Below are 22,435 nucleotides of genomic sequence, written 5' to 3'. Positions count from 1 at the left end.
GCAGTAGTGTCTTGAACTTTGACTTGATGACCAATATGCTTAATTTATAGGCACAGCAATACTGCTGATGTATCACAGCAAATGGGACCAAAGAGACAGTACAATATGTTGCCAGAGCAACTTAAGAGGCTTTGAAGGCTAAATGAAAGAGAAGGTTATAACGCTCAGTGATAAAAGTGGTAGAGTTTGCTTGAAGGGAAGTTTGATCGCTGTTCTTGAATGTATTCTTTAGGGACTGCGGAGCATTTTTCATTGTGCCTCCCAAAGGCATGGATGTGTTTTGAAAAGTGAATTAAATTAGACAGTGCTTAAGGTGGAAGCAGCGCACCAACCTCTGTTATGATTTATGAATGGTGACAGTTGTCTCCAGCACTGTGCGTTACATGAACTTGTTCTGAATTTTGTCTGACAACTGCAGTCAGACCCTAATGCATCAATAGCACATTATTACTTTCCTGTCTGGTGTAATCAACAATCACCTGCGTTTCTCAGGTGTATTTATTTAACGTATGGGGGAAGGCGAAGGCGACTGAGTGGGTATTTGAAGAGAGTTGGGTAGTTGCTATGAAACATAAATGACAGAACAGCTCAACACAAGTCACATGCTTAAAAAACAAACAAGCATGCTGTATAATTAATCTGTTTTTATGGAGCGTTTTTCAGATTATAGTAATTTAACATCCATCCATTGCACTAAATTTCAGCACTAGTAGACCGGTTAGGGCTAACTGTGCTACACTTTTAGGTTTCAGCACCATGGACAGTGTTTTGTCTAAAGTGCTGCACTTATATGGTTTCAGCACCATGGACAGTCCAAAACCATGTCAGTCCTAAGGGCTTCTGTCACAATTCACCGTTTGCTTTAATGTCTAGTTGTCAACGAGGCATATATGACTTAAATTTTACCCTCTGTAGCAGTTTGTGGGGATCTACCAAGATGGGATTTTGTAACCTCAAAGACATTGTGTGCTAAGAGCACGTATACAACAATAAAACCTTGATTCACAAGGTGACGCTAAGCACACTGGGAAGTCAAGCCACAAGCAGAAGAGAACAAAACAATGAGAAGAATGCTTCTTTTGGGGATACTGCTGCAAGAGGATATCTGTTGTTATCCACCACTGAACAAACAATTATTTAGGGAAAACAAGGAGGCAAAAAAACTGCACTTTTAAAAAATTATTAATTTATGATAAGACAAACAGCTGACCGAACTGCACATAACGGCAACATTTAAAACTGTAAAAGTGCACTGTCATGCAGCTGATCTAAAATTAGTATGAACATAAGACAATGTGCACCAGCAGGTTCTCCACAACTTCTGTTAGAGCTCAGAGTATGAGTTGGGTATGACTCTCAGCTATCCCCACATCAAATTTTATCACAGTATCTGTGAAACGGGCTAAGTTATAGTCATTTTTCTGTCGGCTAAAGTTGTTTAATCAGCTGTAGATGTTTCTAAAAGCTTCAAGAATATCCGTTCAGTGGTTCATGGGATATTTTGCTAACAGACAGACAACCGCACAGGCACAGACAAAAACATCATCACCCACCTTTTGCCTTTCAGAGGCAGCAGTTAACAAAACTGACAGCAATGCGATTTTAAGACAGAGAGTTGCTTAAAGATGGCTCAGGTCATATTGATCACCATTTCTCCAAACTGAGGTGGTGAAGAGCTATCTACAACAGGTAAGATGTTCATGGTTCCTGTCGTTTCCACAGAGCCCCGTTTCGGAGGGTCTGAACTGTCCCTTTAAGGTGTAAATCTTTGAAAATTCCCAGCTTCAGTAATGGACAGAGCTGCGTTTCTGTGACGTGAAAACACACACCCCGTCGGAGCAAAACGACGCTGCCTGATATCTAAATGTAGGATTTCAATACAGATTCCTGCATCCTGCCGCGGCGCTGACACACACAAACGGACACACGCACACACGCATACACCCCTAGACACACAGAGCTCTGCATCTTTAAAACCGAAAAAAAAGCAGCATCAGAAAACAAGACAAGCAGCCCAGTCATAACTGTGGGATGATAAGGACTCCCTCCCTTTTAGTTTTGGAGCCGTTCGGAGCGCATTGGGCATCAGCTGTTCGGTGCTGGACTCTCATTGCTGGAAGTCGGGGCTGAGGCAGTCACATGACAGATCTGGAGGCAGAGAGCTGGAGAAAAGGCACAGCATTCCGCCTCGCACCGCCATACTGTATTTTGAGCCATTTCACATTTTTATTGCAACATTTTACTCCCACTCGGTGAGTAGACCTTTCCACTGTGGCACTTTTTAAAAAAGAAAAAGAAAAAAAAAAGAGAAAAACTATTTTTTTTGTAAGCATTTTTTAATTATTATTTTTCTTTTTTTTCCCCTCTTTTAAATTTGCCCCTCTTTTTCCCCCCTCCTGCTGTTTTTCCTCCTCTTGCTGGTGTTTGAATTGAGCGGTGGCATGATGATGGTGGTGGTGGTGGTGGTTCGGAGCGTTTTTCCCCCCACACACACATCCACAGGCTTCAAGTTTTTAGCATGCAGTTTATTCTGATCGGAAGAGGTTTGAGGGGGGGCTCCAGGAAGCCTCGACTTTGCTTGCAGTTTTGTTTTGAAGCAGGTTTTTGTCAGCAGTGAGATTTTTCCCAAATATTTACTGGTGGTTTTGAAACATTTTTATGGTTATTCTTTTTTTTTTTTTTTTTTTTTTTTTTTTTGTCGACTTTTGCTGTTGCTGTGCATTGGTTTGCATTTTGCAGGGTTGTTTGTTGCCTTCCAGTTTTGTGATTTTGTCTTTGCTTACACTTTGTTCCTCTTTTCTTTATCTAAAAAAAGGGAATCGTTTTTTAAGCCTCTTTTAACCTGATACTTTTCCTGCAGCTCACAGGTTCGTGTTTTTCTTTTTGTTTTTGTGTTTCTCTCTTATTTTTGTTTTGCTGATGGCAGTGTCAAGTATTTTTGGATGTTATTTTTCCTCTTTTTTAAAAACTAGATGATGCTGGGTGGACGAGGGGAGTTTTGATTCTTGGGAGAGTTCAAATCGTTTTTCTTTTCTATATCAAGGAGGATGAACAGACATTTTCCCTCTTGCAGGTACACAATAAAACGCTTCTGTATTTTCAAATAAAGATTGAGGTGACAGATATGCACCTGTGGCTGATTTATTGCTTTGCGAGGATGGCCTAAATGTTCATTAGAGCAAATAATTCTTCATCAATGTTACCTGAAGGTTACAAGTTGTTTGATTTGTGCATAAGGCTTTATAAAAATCAAATATCGGACCACTGGATCACAAGATTTTCTTTGACTTTTAAGGACTAAATGCAAGTAGTTGCGTTCAGATCCTTGGAAAGGATGCACCTAATAACATTTCAAAGATAAAAAAAAGTGCTGAAACCGAATCCATCTATTGATTCTAGGGCAGAATTTAAAAGCTTCTCCTTTTCTGCAGCAGGCATTTCTTCAAACTGCAGCTGGCTAACAAGTTGGGAACATAAGTAGCACGGCTGCATGTCATGAGCAAATATCTCTCCGCTCCTAAGTGCCTTCCTTACCGGCTGGGCAAACTCAAATCGGCTTTCCAAGGCCCCCCGATACATAAATACGCTGGGATTTGTCAGATCTGATTTCGCAGGAAATTATTAAAGCTGCAGACAAGAGTATAATTCCTCTGAACATTCAGGCTTAACTTCAGATTATTGGTATGCTGCAGGAGATGCTAACAAAATGACCATGTAACCCTAAAAAACAGTTCGCAACCTATGATTGGAAGTATTTGTTGTGTGTGTGAGGGGGGGTTGTGAGTAGTTCTGTATAAAAATTGTCTTTGAGCAAACTTTGACACACTGAGGTCCGTTCCTGTACTAGAAAGAAGTAAAATACCCTTTTTATATCATTTTAGATTCAATAAGGGCTCCCTATCAGTTGAACTTGTGCATCAAATGTCATCATTTTACTTCCTTTATGTATCCAGCTTAACGGGACAGAACACAGCTTTAGTCAGGCCCGTAAAACATCCAGAAGCGGACCATTAAGCCCGACTATAGACTGTTAAGTTTCAGTGTCATTAACCAGCCTGCTGCGGTGGATCGGAAACAGGTCAATTTTAATGCGATGAAATATTGATAAACGCAGAACTCTGTGGGTGCAGTTACATTTTTAATTAATAAGGTTGACTAATTAGAGCAATTAGGGGTAAACATTTTATCAAGAAGTGAAAGGCTGTTATTGCGTATTGATTTTCCGACCGTCGGTTCAATCTTTTCAGGTCATAAAGCAGATGTAGATAAAGAGACAGTGTGTGGTTTGAATGCCTTTTAATGTGAGAGACACATTTAGAGACAGTGTTTAGAATCAGCCGGTGATTGCTTTGTGCGTTTGGCTCATTTAGGACAAATCAGAACTGGGAAGTAGCCTCAAAAACTTCTGATTGTGTTTCAAATACTATAAAATCAGATGCCAGATAAGAGTCTTCAAAAATCCTTTAAAAAGTTGCCTGAATCACTCATCTGAGGGTTACACTTTTAGTTGGAACTGCAACTTTTATTGCAGATGGTTGAAGAAGGTTTTCATGTGACCAGGTACAAGTTTAACCCTCCTGAAGCCCTCGTAACTGAAGAGAGGAAGAGAAGCTCTTGTAACTTTGGGTCAATTTGACCCAAAGGCCACGGTAGGGTTAAGCACCTTCTACAAGATGACTGTGGCAGAATGAGGTAAAAATATCTGAATATATTCAAACTGACATCTTTTTATCTTTCTGTGGGACATGTTTCAGCCATATACCCTCAGCCCACATTCCATTTATTCACCTAAAGCAGTCCATCTGCCTGCTTTTAGAACCTGAAGTTGCTCTATCAAAACACACGGACGTGTCTTCACGCTCCTGACTGAGAGGCGTCTCTGCCTCGCCGCCACGGCTCGAGCTCCTGGACATCTCTCCTGCTATGCATTATGATAGCTTCCATTACGTCCCGCAGTGTTGTGTCTCGCCTCCGGGCAGGTTTGCTGTTATCTGGGCCAAGCCAGAACTGCACAGGAGACTCACGGAGAGGTGTAATAGCTCACGTGTGTGCCTATATACCTCTGCTACCTCTGCTGGCATGAATAAAACATCACGCGGCAGCCCACTGTATGCACTGAGCATGTAGTACGGGTGCACGCCGGCCTGTTGAGGGGAATGGAGTTTGAGTTTACAAATGAAAAGGCTATTAAAAAGCTGTGAATCTAATTTGTAACACAGATAACAGCTACATTTGCAGGGATAGATTTCACACTAAATTTGACCGGACATTATCTTTTATCATAGATTTAAGCTAAATGTAAACCACAAACTGTGAAAAAGAAATAAGAAATGTAAAGGATTTAGTGAGAAATGTTCTCAGAGACGTTTTACCCTTTGTCTGTTGAGATGCCAAAACAGTGGCTGAAAGTTCCAGTGTAGATGTCTTTTTGTTTGTACCTTATCTATTCTAGATAACTCTCTGAATGACCCCAATTTGAAGAAAAAAGTTTTATTCTGTCTAGGTAGTCTGAAGGAATAGTCTGAGCTGGGACAAGAACAAGGAGGATTGCTGGCATCCTAAAACAACTCAACCCTTAAATCTTTCATAGCGGTGCGCGCAAATAGCATTTTAAAACCCTTTACATCATTGTCAGTTTCATATTACCTGGTTATTTCAGCAGGAACAACATGATGTTCCTGAAGGAAGTGTCCCACACTGTAAGCTAGCTGCTGTCGCAACTATTTGTGTTTTCAAAAAACCATAGAATTTCATGTAAATAATCATATAATGTGGAACTGATGGTGATGTAACTGTTTACAAAATAGCAATTATTAATATTATTTAAATTGTTGAGATTGGAGTTGTTTAAGACAACAGCAATCCACTTTAGACTTGACTCTGTTAGCTGTTAGCTGGTTAATCTGGGCAGAAAATTAGCTTTATGTCTCCAAACTCAGTTTAAAGAGATATCTGTGACAGGTAAGATATTAACTCTTTTTAAGGTTTTCACAGAGCCCCACTACAAAAGATTTGAGGTATTTGTTTAAAACTAAAAAAACAATAATATAATAAATACTATTACATATCAGAGAGCTGTACAGTTCTGTTTTGTATACACAAATTGCCCCAAATAAAAACAAAAAATCATCTTTTAGACCTTAAACTACTTGGTTTGACTCATTTCAGGCAGCCTCCCTTTTCTGAAGAGATACACAGTTTTGTTTCGTCAGACAGACGAAATATGGGCCAAAAATGTTTGAAGCGACTCACTGCGACTCCCCGACTTTTCATTTTGTCATTGCTTTCTAATAAAATCCACTCACAGGCGTGTGACAACATTTATCTTAGGAGCTGCAGAACTTTGCTTCTTCGCACTTCGGTTTATCAGATACATCGAACGGAAACTAATGCAGCGTAATTTAACTGGCCTGCAGAGAAATGAGAGTTTAACTATATGATCATTATGGCGGATGTGGAGTTCTTAAACTGTGTTAAGGATGTGTTCAGGTTTACTTCCTGGAGTCTCGGTGATTGGAATTGTCAGAATAATAAAAACAGGTGTTGTGGCAGCCAAATGCAATTTACACAAACTGCACCTTTCAATATGAACACAATTAAATCAAGAGCTTTCTAAATCAGCTTAAACACCGAATATTAGCTCTCTTATGAAGTGCTGGTTGCATTAGGGTTCTGTGTTTCTAATAAATTGTGTGTAAATGAGCTGAAAAATGAATCTAAAAGGAGCTTTTATTTTACATTCTAGGTTTCCTTTTTGCTCCGCGTCTCTGACACACACAGAGCCTAATTCATCCTTATGAAATGAGAGTTGAGCACTTAACTGCCCATTTTTTGAGCCGTTAATTTGATCTCACAACTCGTATTCTGGATAATTAAACCTGTATGCGGGGAATAGGGTCAAACCGAGCAACTTTCCCTGCGTCTATTATGGAAGCCTTTTAAATAATAAAGCGTAGAATTGTGCTAAAATTTGTTGAAAATTTTAGAAACTTTTGTTTTGCATATAATTCATTATTTAATTCATGTTGAGAATATCTTCAGACTCATTAGGCTTCAGAGACGTACACTGGGAGAAGAAGAAAATATATTTATTTTGAATTTTTTTATTGAGTGAATACAGAAAACAAGCAGGTTTAGTAGATTACAGTAAGGCAACAGTTACATCTGTTTTCCCTATTTAAAGAAGAATTACTTGTCTAACATAGGCAAATAAGGTTAATTTAATCTAATAAGGAGTTAAATAACCTTTAAAAGAAGCATGATGCTGCTTTATTAGATGTCCTTAAGAAAAGTAAGATTTATTCTGATTTCGACTCAGTGTTATTGATCAAACTAACACTGGGTTAACAAATCTAGTACAATTTTCTAATCAAATTACAATCAACAGCAGCCTCACAGGGGATAACCTGACTGAAAATTACTTTTTTATTACATATAGATTCAGTGCTGCTGCCTCTGATGCACATGTTTGGTTTAGAAAGACTTGGATCAAAATTCAGATTGTTGAAGGCTTCTGCGGCGTCTTTACCCCCATCTACTTGTAATGTAATTGCAATCCCAGAGAATCATCTTACCCTGCGTACAGATCATGTTTTATCACACGTCTTGGCATACAAATGCACGTTTTCCACAAAAGTCTGCCGGAAATCATCATTAAAGTTGAACCCCGAGGCAGAGAAGTAACCCTTTTCACATAATGAAATGCAACAGTGTTTGAATGGAATGTTTACACAGACACTAACTCACACATGAGCAGCAGAGCAGCAGAGAAAAAGCTGAGGCACGTCTTTGTTTTACAGTTGAAGCCCTTCAGAAGTAGACTGAATAGTATTTTTGTTTTACTTTTGTGAGATTTTCTTTTTAATTTTTACACCCTCAAACACTCTGTTTCCTCCACTTCAGCACCACCCATTAGGTATAGGTGAATATCATGAATAATTATTATCTTACCTGTTGTATATAGCTCTTTGAATAGCCCTATTTTGGAGAAATAGAGTATAAATATGACCAGGAAATCTAATGCTTTAAATTTTGTCAAGCAACTCCAATCTCAAAATCTTCATAATTTGAATGCTATTAGTCAGTTTTATGTAACATGACTATTTATTAGTATTATATATTGGTTGTTATTATTATTAGTAGTTTTGAGTTGCTTTTATGACAGCAGCAATTCACTTTTGCTCATAAGTCCCAATCGTACTAGCCGTTAGCTCATCATTCCAGTTAAAATTAAGCTCTATTTTTCCAAACTGAGGCCATTCAAAGATCTATCTACAACAAGTAAGATATTAACCATTCATAGCCTTTCCACAGAAACCCACATAAACTATCCTTGTAACCTTTCACAGTGTGAAAAATAAATTTGCATCCCAGTAAAACATAAAGTTGCACTGAACATACCTCAGCAAATAACAGACAAAATAAATCACCCTTCTAATATGAAGACCCCCAAAGTCATTATAAATATTAGACATAAAAACTAGCTAAGGATGTTTTTATGTCAGTTTGCAATTAGCATAATAAGAGCCAAGGGTAAGCCTTACCTAATTATTTCATTATTTAGATTCAAAAGCAAGTACCAGTGTTAATTTAGAGATGACCGGGGCTAGACAACACAATAAGTGTAGGAACATTATCTAATTGCGCAAATCATTTTAGTCCACAATTGTATAAACAGTCGAGGATTGCTCGTGGCAATTAATTCAGCCGACTGTTAGTTTTTCTTGTTTGTTGGTAAGACGGACTGTTTGGAGGACTGGCTCCAACATGGAGGCACAGGTACAGACAAAGTCAACAACTTCATCTCAGTTTTTTTTTGAGGGCACAACCAAATGGCTGCGTGCTGTCAGCTGAAAAAGAGGCAGAGGAATGGTGTGGAGCCCCGCTGAAGCAGGTGGCAGAGGCCTCCAGATGCTGCAGAGAGCCATTGAAGCAGATAATGTCCCGCCTAGATTACCTCGGGGACCACAATTACAGCGGAGAGTCCCCCTCTGGGTCAGCTTCAAGCTGGTTCTGCAGGGATCAGCTGTTGTCGCCGTCCCCCTGCTGGGCTCAGCTGTCCCTCACCTGCTCCTGACCGGCTGTGGGCGTTTTCACATGCAGACAAACTGGCCAGTTATTGACAGGCATAAATGCAATATGATTCATTGTTTGAATCCGGGTTGAGACTGCTGATATCTTTAATTCTGTTTATATTAAAGATGCAACACAAAATTCAAATACACAAAAAGGCTTAAAATGTTACAGAATCAACATGTCTCATGTGAAGGTTTGTCGTTAAAGCTACACCTACCGATGTATTAATCCTGTCAGGATGAGCCAGTTGCAAACTTTCCAAAGGTGTGCTTATGGAGCACACAGAGGGAAGGTGGGTGTTGTTAGATTTACACCAGAGGAGGACATTGTTATTTTTTGTGGATCATGGGCTCTCTATAATAACCAGTCTGCTCTGCTTCTGCTTGTTTTTTTTCACGGCGTGACCCACTGCTTCCATGGCACCAGGTTTTTATTACAAGAAACTGCCCAAGGTTATTTTATTTGAGGGGGTTTAGGATTTCGTTGCTCCTTTCTTTTTTATCCCCCTGCAGCCAAAGGCGAAGGCAGAGCGATAATGTTTTTGCTCGTGGCTGTGTGTTGGTCTGTGGCGTAAGCAAAATAGCCCATGAACTACTGATTTGAATAAACTGTCAGAAAAAAATGGGTTGTTATAGTCAACTGATTACCTTAACCCTATTTAAGATGGCCACTACAGCCAACTGACTTTAGAAAACACATAAATGGGTATAACTTGGTTAATTTTGAAGATGTTTAAAATTTGGTGTGGTAGCAGCTGAGACTGTTCCTCAATACATACTCTGGGTGCTACCTGATTGTGCAGGATCTGTTTAAAACTGGTGTGGTAGTAGCTCACAGTCATTCACAACACATACTCCACCCTAGTTCACTCACTGCATAACTACCCAATAAGCATTTTTTTCACTTCACTTGTGTTGTTTTTTTAGTTTATGTGATATTTTTTTTTTTTTAAGAAGTGATATTATTGCTATTTTTAGATAAATATTATTATCGTTATACCACCCAATCCTATTTTTGAGATATTGCTTTTGTTTTGCAGGCCCTTCAGAAAGGACAGTAGGTCATCCTGTCCTTTTTCAAGTACAGTTTCACCTTTAAAAGCCAAATCACATTCCAGTGAAGCACAAAGCGGCTAAAAAGAGTTGGATGCTGACAAAATGATGCAAACTGACAACAAAGAGACACAAACAGAATACAAAAGAACAGTACAACAATGCTAGAGAGAGTAAACAACCACTCAGAGGCACCAAAAAGAACACAACATGATGCAAACTGTCTGGAAAGAAAAAAAAATGTCTCCAAAGAGACCTAAAGCGTCCACACAGTGATACACAAAAATACACAAGAAAAACAAAGTCATCCAGAGGCACAAAATGACTGCAAAGGCACACAAAGTAACTGCAGACAGGCACAAATAGCAAGAAAGATACAAACTGACTGCAAAGAGACAAAAAATAAACTACAAATACATATACATTTAAGCACAGAACACTAAGCAACTAGATGAGACACAGTATGACAAAGAGATGAAATATTTGCCTAAATTAAAACAAACAGAAAGGCACAAAACGATGACAACTAACTGCGAACACCGCAGAAAAAACCACACAAAATGCAGCCTGACTGTAAAGGAGACTGAAGACAACAAGGAGAACCAAAAACCGGTGCGAGAAAACAGAACAAACCCCAAAGAGACGAGATCATTACAAAGGAAACTAAAAGAGCCACAGACAGATGCAAAACAAACCACACAGGGGCAGTTTGGAGGTGAAGGTCTATTTGCTTTGTCTGGACAGCGGGCTCCCTCGTCGCTTCAGTGAAGCAGACAGTTTGGACTTAAATTTGTCTCTCGATGTGGGCGGGAGTGATTCTGACACAAAACAAGCCCAACTCACAGAGTGCAAACTGAATGGGGGGGGTCGATGGTAGTTTAGCAGCAGTGCTTTTAAAAGGACTTGCTCCAATGAGTCAGGTGTATTCACATGAAACACTTCTCTGAGTTCAACACATTCCTCTTTAGTGTGAAGTCATTTTTGCACATTTTATTTCTCAAAATACAACTTTTTTTATTGCTATAAACAAGTAATGGACCATTATTGCTGCAAGGTGTACTAGAGACAGTCATATGCTTTTATAGTGCTTGTAATTTTATTCAACAAAAATGAAATCTCTCACCTATATAAGTAATCAGGCTCTATTTTAACGCACTCTAAGATGATCTGGTTTGGTATAAGCGCCTTATATCGTTAGTGGAGCATACGGATACAAGTCTAACCTTATATTTAATTGTAAACTTAAAGGAAATGCTGCTATATTAAATCGGGACAGGAAGAAAACACTCAAGGAGACTAAAAAAATGAAGATAAGTAAGAATAATGTTAAATTGGCTGCTTGGAATGCTCAATGGCAGAAAGAAAAGGCAGAAATTTCCCAAGCAGATATTTCTAGGAGATTTAAAGTGAACAAGAGTAAAGAGAGATATTTCCACATAGAGGCATCTTGACTCACATACTCATGAGGATCATGACCTCAATTTTCAGTGTCTAACTCTACAGGAGAAGCACAGGTGCACTCAAGGAGAGACAGTTAGCTAGCAGGCTAGCTAGTGAGTTTGTGTAACCCTGAGGGCAAAAACATGTTCACAGAGCAAACCTTTTATGTTTCTCTCAACAAACGGTTCACTCTGGGATACGGGGGACTGTTGGTGATGGCAGTAATATATTCTGCTCCAGATTCAAAGTTTGATTTCTGCTGACAGGGAATCTTTAATGGCATACAGAGAGACTTCAAGCATTCTGTTAGAAAGGATTTCCATTCAGTTAAATGATGGAGACAAAGTCATCTCATTTTCTTCTATTTATTATACTAATTTATGATCCCAATTTTTTTATTTTTTTTATTATTAAACTTGAACCTAAATATAAACAGACCAAAACATACGTCTTACTAAATGCCGCCCTGCTCACTGGCAGGTTTTCCGTTAAAACCGAATGTCCTTTATTTAATTTCCCATTTAGCTACACAAAAGGAGACCGCTCCTGAAACAATAATAGCTTGTTGACATCTTGCAGGGAGCCACAGTCTGTCAGGTGCGCGTGTAAATAAGGCTTCATTCTTATATTGATTTTTCCACCAGGTTTTAAATCAGAGGAAATCAAAGCGCACATTGTGGTGCGTTCGCTGCATTACCGGCAGCCTTTTCTGTTTTGTTTCCATCCATTTGATTTTAGACATTAGCCAACACCAATCCTGGCACAGATCTGCGGTTCGGGTAATGGACTCGTTGGAAAATCTGAATGAAAACCTGATGAAGGATATTAATTACACAAGTAGCCTGTTTAACATTATTAAAGAATAATAGCTACACTTCCTGAACAGTTGCTCTCAGGATTATTGGATTGGGAGCTTGTGAACCCTTCAAAAAGAAAGGGTTTGCTTTTGAATCTTTATAATTAGTTTTTTGCAATTAAACAAAGCGACAACTTCTTTTTAACTGGCTGTTTTTAGATGTAATTGTTCACACCCTTGTCTGAGTACTAAGCGTTATACCACTGTATTACACCAAGCAAATGCAGATATAAGTTTTGTATTTAAAGGATGTAAAATGGTAGATTCAAAGTAAGCAATTTGAAATATCTGTAAGGTATTTAAAAATTGGGTTAGAAGACGTGCAATTGGTTCAAAAAACTATTAAAAAGAAATAACGACAGAAGTCCGTCTCCTGATTATTTTACTTATCAGACTTTTGTTTTCCATAATAGTAAAAGGTGCCACTTACACCGGTGCCATTATCAACTGGGGAACTTTTATTCATTGAAATGTGCAACAAAGATAAGACTATTAAGGTGCTATAATGTTGTCTTAAAAAGGAGATATACTGTAATACTTTTTAAACTTGGGTTTTAGTTGAACAAACACCTCCTGAAAAACACTTGAAACATTATTTGCAGATTTCCTGTGACAGACAGAGAAAATAACTCAGTGCTGTTAAACATGAAGGTGCAAAACTTGCATCCAGGTTAGCAGCTCAGGCTGTTTCCTGGAGTTGCTCTGCTTTGTGTGTTTTTTTTTTAATTGGAGTGAGTTTGCTGAACATATGTTTGTATCCAACAGTCAGGTGTGATGTAATGCACGGTAACCTCAGAAGCCGTGAATATGCATCCATTACTCACAAGAGCAATAGCAGATGCTTCAGATAAACTGTGGCCAACTTAACTTGTACTCGCTTTAAAAAAGCAAGAGGGAGCACCATACCTGAGCTATATTACCTTCAGTGTGTTCTTAAAACTAGCATTTTCAGTCATGAAGCTTGATGCTATAAAAACATCTGTGGCATTTTTTTTGTTACTTTAGCCTTGTCCGAATTATTTGCCATGAGCTGCTGGATTTGCTGTTTAATGTTTTTTTTTTTCCTTGTACCAGTAATGTTTACATTTAGGTGATGATAGAATGAGTGAATTTGAAAATAGAGCCAGCTAAATACCCTATTAGTGTTAAATTCTTTGACCCACCTTCCTTTCTGCATCCTTATTGTTGACTGAGAACTTGCAACTGTTCCCAAACAGCAGAATTTAACGACAATTAGGACATTCTGTAGCTTCTTTTGCTATGTTTTCAAAATTACGAGGGGGGAAAATTGTTTAATTAATTTGTTTAATTAATGGAGTTTAGAAGGCATAAAAAACCACAGACATTCTGCACTTGTACAGGGTTAAAACAATGCTGTATTTGTTTGGCACACTTGTATACTGAATCAAAATATGTGCATCGCTTCGCCTCTACAGCATAGTATATGAATGCATAGTCAAACTACAAACTAAGTTGTGAGATTGTTGTTAAGTACAGTTCTCTGAAAGAAATCAGAATTGGCAGAAATATAGAAATCTAAACCAGCCTGGAAAGCTGATTGGTACATGTCTACTAAAAGTATTAAACCTGAAAAAGAGCACTTAGGCTTTTTAAAAGGATAGACTGCTCATTGTTGTAATGATGTTTTGTCAAAAAACATATGAAGATTTAATAGTACCTTTTCAGCCTTAAAATCAGACAAAAAGATTGGAGTCACGGAGGCATTGTTCGGTTGAGAAAACAGTGACAAACAAATTATGCCATGAAATAGTGTAGAGGTTTAATCTGAGCTAATATAGCATCTTAATGTATGACATTTCTGAGCAAGAGTTGCTTAAAAAACTTTCTAAAATGGGGAGCGGTCTGGCTCACCATTAGCCTGACTCTTAGGTGGCCTTTTTCCTCTTTATTAGTCTGATTTCACAGCTGATAAGGTGTAAGTATTCATGACTATTTAACAGAACAGCACTCCAGGAATGACCATACTAACCCTTTAAGGGTTGCAAAATGAACTAGTTGGCTGCAAGTGACACATATTAACACTGAAATTTGCAAATTATCCAAAACTTTGTAGTCCTAACAAAGATATAGCCTTTTAGAAAAACACAATATCATTAATAATAAGAGGATGGATTTTCTCCATTGCGTTCTTTTCCTCAATTCAAATCAGTGAAAACCATCCTCATGTCTAAAAATTTGATGACCTAGACTCATCTAATTTTCCGCAAACACCTCCCTTGTTTTTTAGTGTTAGAAAAATGAATCAGTGTTCGTGGGCTGCCTTCTTCCCCCTCTTACTGACCATATGTTACACCTCTGACTGCCCCAGCTTGCATCAGCTGCTTCAGGCTTTACTGCAGCAGGAGCGAACGGCTCAAACCGTGAGCTCAGGAACCGCTGTGGTCTCTCACTACATGTCCACAGATCCTGCTTCAAGGGATTCTGAAGGTGAAAAATCCTCTAACTCAAAAGATAGCTCCGCGACCGGTGCTTTATACAACTGTGCCTCTCCATTTTGATTCCAGCAGCTGCCGACTTACAGATCAGCCCTCCCATCTCTGCACCTTTTCTCAGCAGCTAGTGCATTTTTTTGGCCTTTCCTCCCTTCCCTAGATTTCCGCGGTGGGTGGGTTAAGCCTCAGAGGTGGAGGTAAAATGAAAATTTTAACAGGCACATATAAGGGACATCTATTGAATTCACTTATAGTGCATTGTGCTTCCCGTGAAAGAGTTCAAACTAAAATTTAGCCGCATAAAAGAAAATAAACTGCACCGTCAAATACTTTGACTTTTGATTCCTAAAGAGTTAAACCCCAATATTCAAGTTTTAGTCACCTGCTTAAAATAGTTGCTACCACATGACAAAAGTATGAGAGACTGTATGTGCTAACTGGAAAGAAAATCCATATCTGCCAGTGGATGACAGTGAATGTATTTGACAGGAATAGATGTGAAAGTCTGAAGGTGGAGAAGCTTGACAGCTCTAAATTTCAGGTGGAGCCACAGTTTCTATATGATGCAGGGCAATATCTGCGTGGGTTTCCACATCTTTTCTCTAAAAGACACCTGTCAGTGACATCACCACGTAATGCAAACATAATTAAGTAATCAAGCCGACACATTACATATGTAAATGACATTAATTGCACACATGGGTTTGAAATACTCATTCAAATTAGCCACGTCATTTAGGCATGGATCTCTTCCCAGCGTTAAAAATCGTTGAGCTAATTGGGTTGGCCGGTGCGAGTTGAAACAATCTGAAAGGCAATTTCACTTTCCAATTAGCTCTAAGCAAAGAGAATGAAGCCAATATAGGATGCAAATGTGTGAAGGAACAGGAAAGGGCAGAGGAATGCAATCACTTTCACACAAACAGACACAAAACTCTGACTGCAAAACATGGACCTGTGCTGTCATTACGCATCAAGCTGTTAGGAGTCAGTGTGTTAGCTTGCACTGACCTGCCTCACCATTCTGAAGCAGAACAAACCAGTTAGGAGAAATCCTAACCAGCTGGAAAGTGCAATGAGCAAAACAAGCAGATCTGTTCAGCTGTCACAGTTTAATGCTACATCAATTAAGACACTTTTTTTTTTACTTCTGAGACAAAATTTACATATACAACACAGCCATGTTTACAGACTCATAAATACAAGCACCACTTGTATGACTTCTCCATAAATTTATACTCTCTTTTCTACCATTTACAGTTATTGTGACTGAAATGCACAAACACGGCTCCTGGCCATCTGTGGAGGACAATTTAAAGTAGTCTGTTGATTATGCACACAGTTATTTGGAAATATTTTTAATTATTATTATTACGCACTGTATGTCCCATTATGAACCCAATATTTATTCTTTTTCATTTTCTCATGAGCTGTGTTTTACTTGTTAATATTTCAGCCTACAGCACAGTCCCAAAAACATATTGGGATAAGTGGCAATGATGATTTGGGAACAAAAATGAAAGTAGCGCTCCATTTTACAACAGTATCTATAAAACTGACTGAGTTATAGCATTTTTTTGTGCTTGCGAAGGTTGATCAGCCATCTTGAATTGGGTTTTTTCCAAATGCTTCAATTTGAGTGGTTTATGAGATACGTACTTTGCTAACAGACAGTTAGCACTATAAGTCTGTGTGATGCTTGTTGTGCCACTATAAAGGAAGAAAATGCTACATAAAATAGTATTGGTTTCTTTTCACATATAAATAACATTTGCCGCACATCAATCACCTTCAGGCACACAACTTTGATCAAAAGATGGGGCTTTTTGTTGCCCTCCATCATTTAGCAGCAACCTACTATAACCCATGAGGGACAAAACAAACAATGACTCAAAGGTCCTGTGTGCATGTGTGTTCAAATTTCAACAAATCCTACACACAGCACCTTGAAATTAAGTGGAAAAAGTGAAAAACATGAAAAACCTAACACTGATTGTCTCCCAACACCTGTTACGGCTGCAGGAAAGTTGGCCCAATAATAACCTCGATTCTGTAAGAAAACTACAGATTGTGGGATATGTCTGCCCCCCTTTTTGTCAGCAGGTTCCACTGAGCGTTACCATGGAAACGTAGGTCTTAGTTCAGAGTTAGCCTGTGGGTCTGTGGATAAACCATTTAAATATGTCAGTCTTTATTTTAGTTAACAGCGTCAAGCTTGCATCAGAGTGGTCTTCTGGTCAGGAAGCGAATGTTGGACCGATGAGGAAAATAACCATAAAAAAACGACAACTGATCCCAGAAATGAGTGGCAACTTTTTTGTTTTGATCAGAATGAAACTGAAAATTCATCTGCAGTATTCCAGATCACTATAAACTACGCGATGCGCCACCAAAGATCACCTGATCTTCTTTATTTCTTCACCTTTCCCGTCACATTATCCTCATTCTGACTTGCTTCCTTCCTGCAGCACTTCCTCGCTTCCGCTCTCAGCGATCTCCCCCAGAAGCTCAGAGAAAGACAGCTGCTTTGTCCGTTCATTCTGTAATTACATTCCTCTGCCAGCTCTTTCACAGGCAGATTATTTAGCTGCTGTCGCTCTTATTTTATCTGCTGCCAAAGCCACTTCTTACGCGTTAGCTCAGATTCGGGAGCTCAGGACAGATAAGGCACGAATCGTCATCCTAACTATGTTAAAAAAATTAAGTATAGAGAGATGTCCCTGAGCTATTCTTGGTTATTTAAAGCTCTGTTTATCATGAAAAAGAATACTTGTTGGAACACAAATAATTTAAATTCAAGGAATTGTTGTCGAGTGAGAAAAGTTACTTTAATAACCTGGAATCTGCTGTTGGGGCAGATCTGCTAAGCAGAGTCCAATTTAAGTCTTCCCATTTTAATTCAAGCGCACAAAATCATTACCCCATCACTGTGTGTCTCACTTTGGTTCCATCATCAAAGTTTTTTTCTCTCTCTCTTTGTTGGGGGATGCATGCTTGCACTTTTTAATTGTATCCCACACATCTTGCAGGCACCAAACGCTGGAACGGGGAATGCACAGTTGAAGATATTGTAATTTAAGTCAAGACAATCAATCGAAACCCATCAGATGAAAAACTAAAACACAGAACTGCAATGATTTCTTGTTTTTGTGACTTGTATATTAGATAACTTTGTCTGATATAATGCACTGTACTCTATGATGGAAATAGATGGCATCAAAAAGGAAATTTTGATGTGTTCAGTATCAGCTGTATTGAAGCATTTCTGCCCCAATAAAGATTTATTTTGTTAAAACTGTATTTCAATCAAGGAGAATGCATAAAACAATGTTATGCGTTAAACAATGTAATGATTGCAATGTGCATTGTTCCTCTGCCAAAGACAAAAGATCAAGTCCTTGGTTAGGCTTAAAAAAATAAATTAAAACCTCTAAAATTACCAAAACAAAAACCTGCATATCTAAAATAAAATGTAAATGTAATTTTAGTTTCTGACAATAAATTAAATCATAGGTAATGTTATTTAAAAAGAAAAAAAAAAATTGGTATTTATTCTGGCAGTGCCTCATAACAATCAGCACCACAAAGCTCTGCATATTGAGTGCAGAAATTTAGATTGCATCTAATAAAAGAAGAAAATAGGTTTAAATCTTTATATTTTTTTTTTGTTTACTTTAGAATAAGTACTTTTTTCATGCATAAATGGAGTTTTCTAATAACTCTGTTTAAAGAAAGAACAAATTTTTCATCAAAATCATAGCAAAAACACCAGATGAATGCTTGATGGAGCCTATTTGTTTCTGGTTTTGCCCTGTGCCTCTAGGTTTCCTCCAGATGTGACTTTTTGAAATTTGAAAGCTTGCATATTAGTTTTGATTGCCTAAAACAAGATAATAAAATTGAGCTGAACGAAACAAAAAAAGCACAAGTTTCAAAAACTCCACTAAACTCTTAAAAAAAGAAAATACACACACACACACACACACACACACACACACACACAAACAAAACAAAAAAAACAATTAAACAAGTTGACACCACATTCTTACCCATTTATGACCACTTTTGTTAAGTCTTGTAATAATTAGGCATTTTTGAATTTGAATTTAAATTCTGGAGATCTTAAGACACCCAACTTGTTATCTGTCTCCCTCCTGCACACACACAATCACACACACACACAGTGGGGACCTGACCCAATTTTGGAATCCACTGATAAACAGAATAAATATATGAGAAATGTTAATTTGGAAAATAAATAAATAAAATTATATATATATATTACACTTCAAGCATTAAACTGTGTAAAATACTGTAAAAGTGACGCTGAACTGATCATTTTCTGAATCATATACATTTAATTTTAAGTACTCAAGCATATTTTAGTTTTTTTATGTTTGCATTCATTTCTTAATGTAAAACAAGCATTTTCAAGGCACAAATTGTATTTCTATGTGTGATAAACTGAGAGCAAAGAAGAGGAGTGAGGGGCTGCAGAAGGGGGAAGATGCTCATTATAGCAAGGATAAAAAGTTAAAGGCTTGGGAGAAATGTTGAAGGTAACACTGGTCTAATTCTAAAACTGCTCAGAGCAACCTTTAAAGAGCACACCGTGTAATGAGTAGGAATCTGCTGGGAATTTAAAGACATGTCTTGTTCCTTCTTTTAAGCATATTCTACCAAAGAAAACCTTGGTGTCAAACAGCAAGTTTCTCAAGCAAAACCTATTAAACAGCTACACCACATGAATAGCACTATAGCTTGTTACTTTCTGCTGTAGTAATAAAAAAAATAACAAATAAACAGTGTGGAAATTGGACTTTTGCGTGTAAACAAAGACCAAACCTTTATTAACCAAACGTCTCTTTGCTGTAAAAGTCCCTCACTGCGTGGTGACATGGATTCCACGTAACGATGGATATACTCTTTTCACTGCAAATCAATTTGAATTCAGACCCTTGTGCTTTTAGTTATTCAAATTAAGTTTTATAAGATTGTCTCAGGTTATTTAAGAAGGAGCACACGTCAATGTTGTGATTTCAGGATTTACAGTATCATGCTGACACTCCACATTGGAAAATGGTTAAATTAGACAAGCTGGGACTCAGGTAAGCTAAAATAATTAAAGATATCGAGTCTACATAAGGATGTTGTCGAACAGCAAACGATTGATGTGTACAGCTATGGGCAAAAGCCATTATAGATCTATCAGATACTTCAGGACAACTTTCTAAATACACATTTGGAAGGAAATGTTTGTTTGTGACACATAAAAAATGTGTGATTGTAGCTGTAAAAGACCCGTACAGTTAGTTGTTAAACTGAATAATAGACTGGTAAACTAAACTCACTGCAGTCTGTGCACATAGCATCTTTGCCAGACTTTGCTTACCTCTATAACTGTTTAATACACAAACTGTTGTATTACACAGGAGAGAAAATGAAAAGTTACAAGGCTCCTGAGGCATATAACCAGCAGACGCAGGGATGGTTAAACTACATGGCCATCCTTGTGTGCCTAACAAGGCTTTAATTTGTCAAGGAAAGATGTGTCTAGTATGTAGTCATCCTAAGACTGTGGTACATTTAAAGTATGAATTTAGATCAAATACCTGTAGGTCTATGGAAGATGTTCAGGCTCGATTTGTCACCACTTTTTCATCCTATTGCAGAGCACAAAAAAAAATGCAGATTTTAGCTGGAAATTTCACAATTTTAACATAAATCACATGAGACAATAAGCTACACGGGCTCTTTCTAATTCAAACCATCACTCGTTTGTAATTCGAGGCCCAAAGTAAGCGAAGAAAAGATTCCAATCACACAACCAGCAGCAGCCTGAACTGTTTACCCAAGGTGTGTTGGATCAGTGCAGTCATGCTGCTCAGCTGATATTCCTTAGACCATGCTGTGTGTTTTTATTCAACTGTGCAGCATGACTTGCCTGTTTCGCTTTGTTTGTTGCCTTTTTTGTTTGTGTTTTTTTGCTGTTGTTGTCCAAGGTGGACACATTCATTTAGAGATACGTTGTGTTCATTTCATTTCTAAAGAATAGAACTGTAACCTTTCTGTCAACGTCAAACACATTGACCTTCATGCTCCAACTGCTGTCCCCAGTAAGGTTTTTGCTGCTTTTCACTTCATGTTTCTTTTTTGTTTGTTTGTTTTCATTTCTGCATCATTTTGAGAAAACTCTAAAGGCAGTTCTGGTCAAAATCCCAACAACACTCTCAACACCTGTTCCAGTCTGATGGGAACATTACCTGAACTGCTCCTGACTGGAAAGTTGTAGCTCACGTATGTCCATGTCCATCCACTCAGGTAAAGTGAGACAAAGTGGAGAAGGTCAGCTTACAGACTGCAGCCTATTAAAGCAACAAAACACTTCAAACCCAATAATCATAACAAGGTTGTTGCAGTCTATTTCAGATGAGGTGCATTATGGGATATTTTCAAGCTTTCAGCTAATGGAAGGCTGCTGCTTATTCTTCAGATGACAACTATGTTTGATAAAAATAGTACAAAGTGAACAAACAACATCTTGTTCTTTTACAACTGTGCACTTTTCAGAGTTTGTACTAAGGGTAAATTAACTTTCACTTAGGTAAATTATTCATTTTAATTTTAGTAAGTAAATTGATTCAAACTTGAGTTCTTTTTATTGCCTGCCTCTGAAATGGCAAGGCAGGGGATGGCGTTTTGCCCACAAATGTTTGTATGACTGCCTGTTACCAAAATATCTCATGAACCACTGGATGGATTTTAATGGAACTTAAAGAAAGTAACCTCTGGATGTTCATTTGCAACTGATTAACTTTGGAGCCAACCAAATTCAAGATGAGTGCCACAACAAACTGACCATAGAAAACACACAAATGGCTACAATTCTGTCAATTTTACAAATATTGTGCTAAGATTTAGTGTGGTAGTAGCAGAGAGTCATGCCCAGGACATGCTTCAAGCACTACACGTTGTGCACAAAATTTGGTATTACCTTTTGGGGTCAACTATGCTTCCTGATTACCAAAAAAATCTCTTAACTTACTGGATGGATTTTAATGAAAGCCTCAGAACATAATGATAGGGTGTACAGCTGAAAATCATTAATTACTCATACTTTGAGTAACATCTTGGGATGCTGCATGAGATGGCACATCTCAGAATGTTTTTTTTAAGGTTTGACCAAAATGGCTACGATTTCATCATTTATCAGCATCTTGATCTTTGTCTAAAACTCTGCTATGAAAGGCAGTGGGTGATATGCATTCCTTCAAGTAATGCTTAGCTTTTAATTTTTTTTTTTGTACTTGAGTTTAAAATAGTGAAAGACACACACATAGACTCAGTGAACAGGATAGTGAGGACAATCAACATTATGAAAAGCTTGCCTTTAGAAAGCTTACATGGAAAAAAAATAGCTGACTTTTGGCTTTTTGAATCTGATGGCTCTCCATGTTTTGTCTAAGCCGAAGTATACAGAAGGAGGGTACCGATGAATTATTGAGAGGGATGAGCAACTGCTAGAGGCAGGATGGCTTATTTAAATACAACCACCCTCA

At 38.0% G+C, this 22,435-nt stretch overlaps 1 protein-coding gene across 2 annotated transcripts in view; it reads left to right on the top strand.

Annotated features, from left to right (window-relative positions):
* Nucleotides 1-1,971: 1,971 nt before the first annotated feature.
* Nucleotides 1,972-22,435, top strand: part of LOC108230459 (RALY RNA binding protein like) — a 105,497-nt gene continuing 85,033 nt past the window's right edge. The window contains exon 1 of one of the 2 annotated variants that reach the window (XM_017406714.3): nucleotides 1,972-2,252. The gene's annotated coding sequence lies outside the window, so the exon portion shown is untranslated. Of the gene's footprint in view, nucleotides 3,074-22,435 lie in introns of both variants that reach the window. The other variant, XM_017406716.3, reaches the window with a different exon arrangement.

This window comes from Kryptolebias marmoratus, linkage group LG21, assembly GCF_001649575.2.
Source record: "Kryptolebias marmoratus isolate JLee-2015 linkage group LG21, ASM164957v2, whole genome shotgun sequence".
NCBI lineage: Eukaryota > Metazoa > Chordata > Actinopteri > Cyprinodontiformes > Rivulidae > Kryptolebias > Kryptolebias marmoratus.
This window is presented reverse-complemented; position numbering and strand designations above follow the sequence as displayed.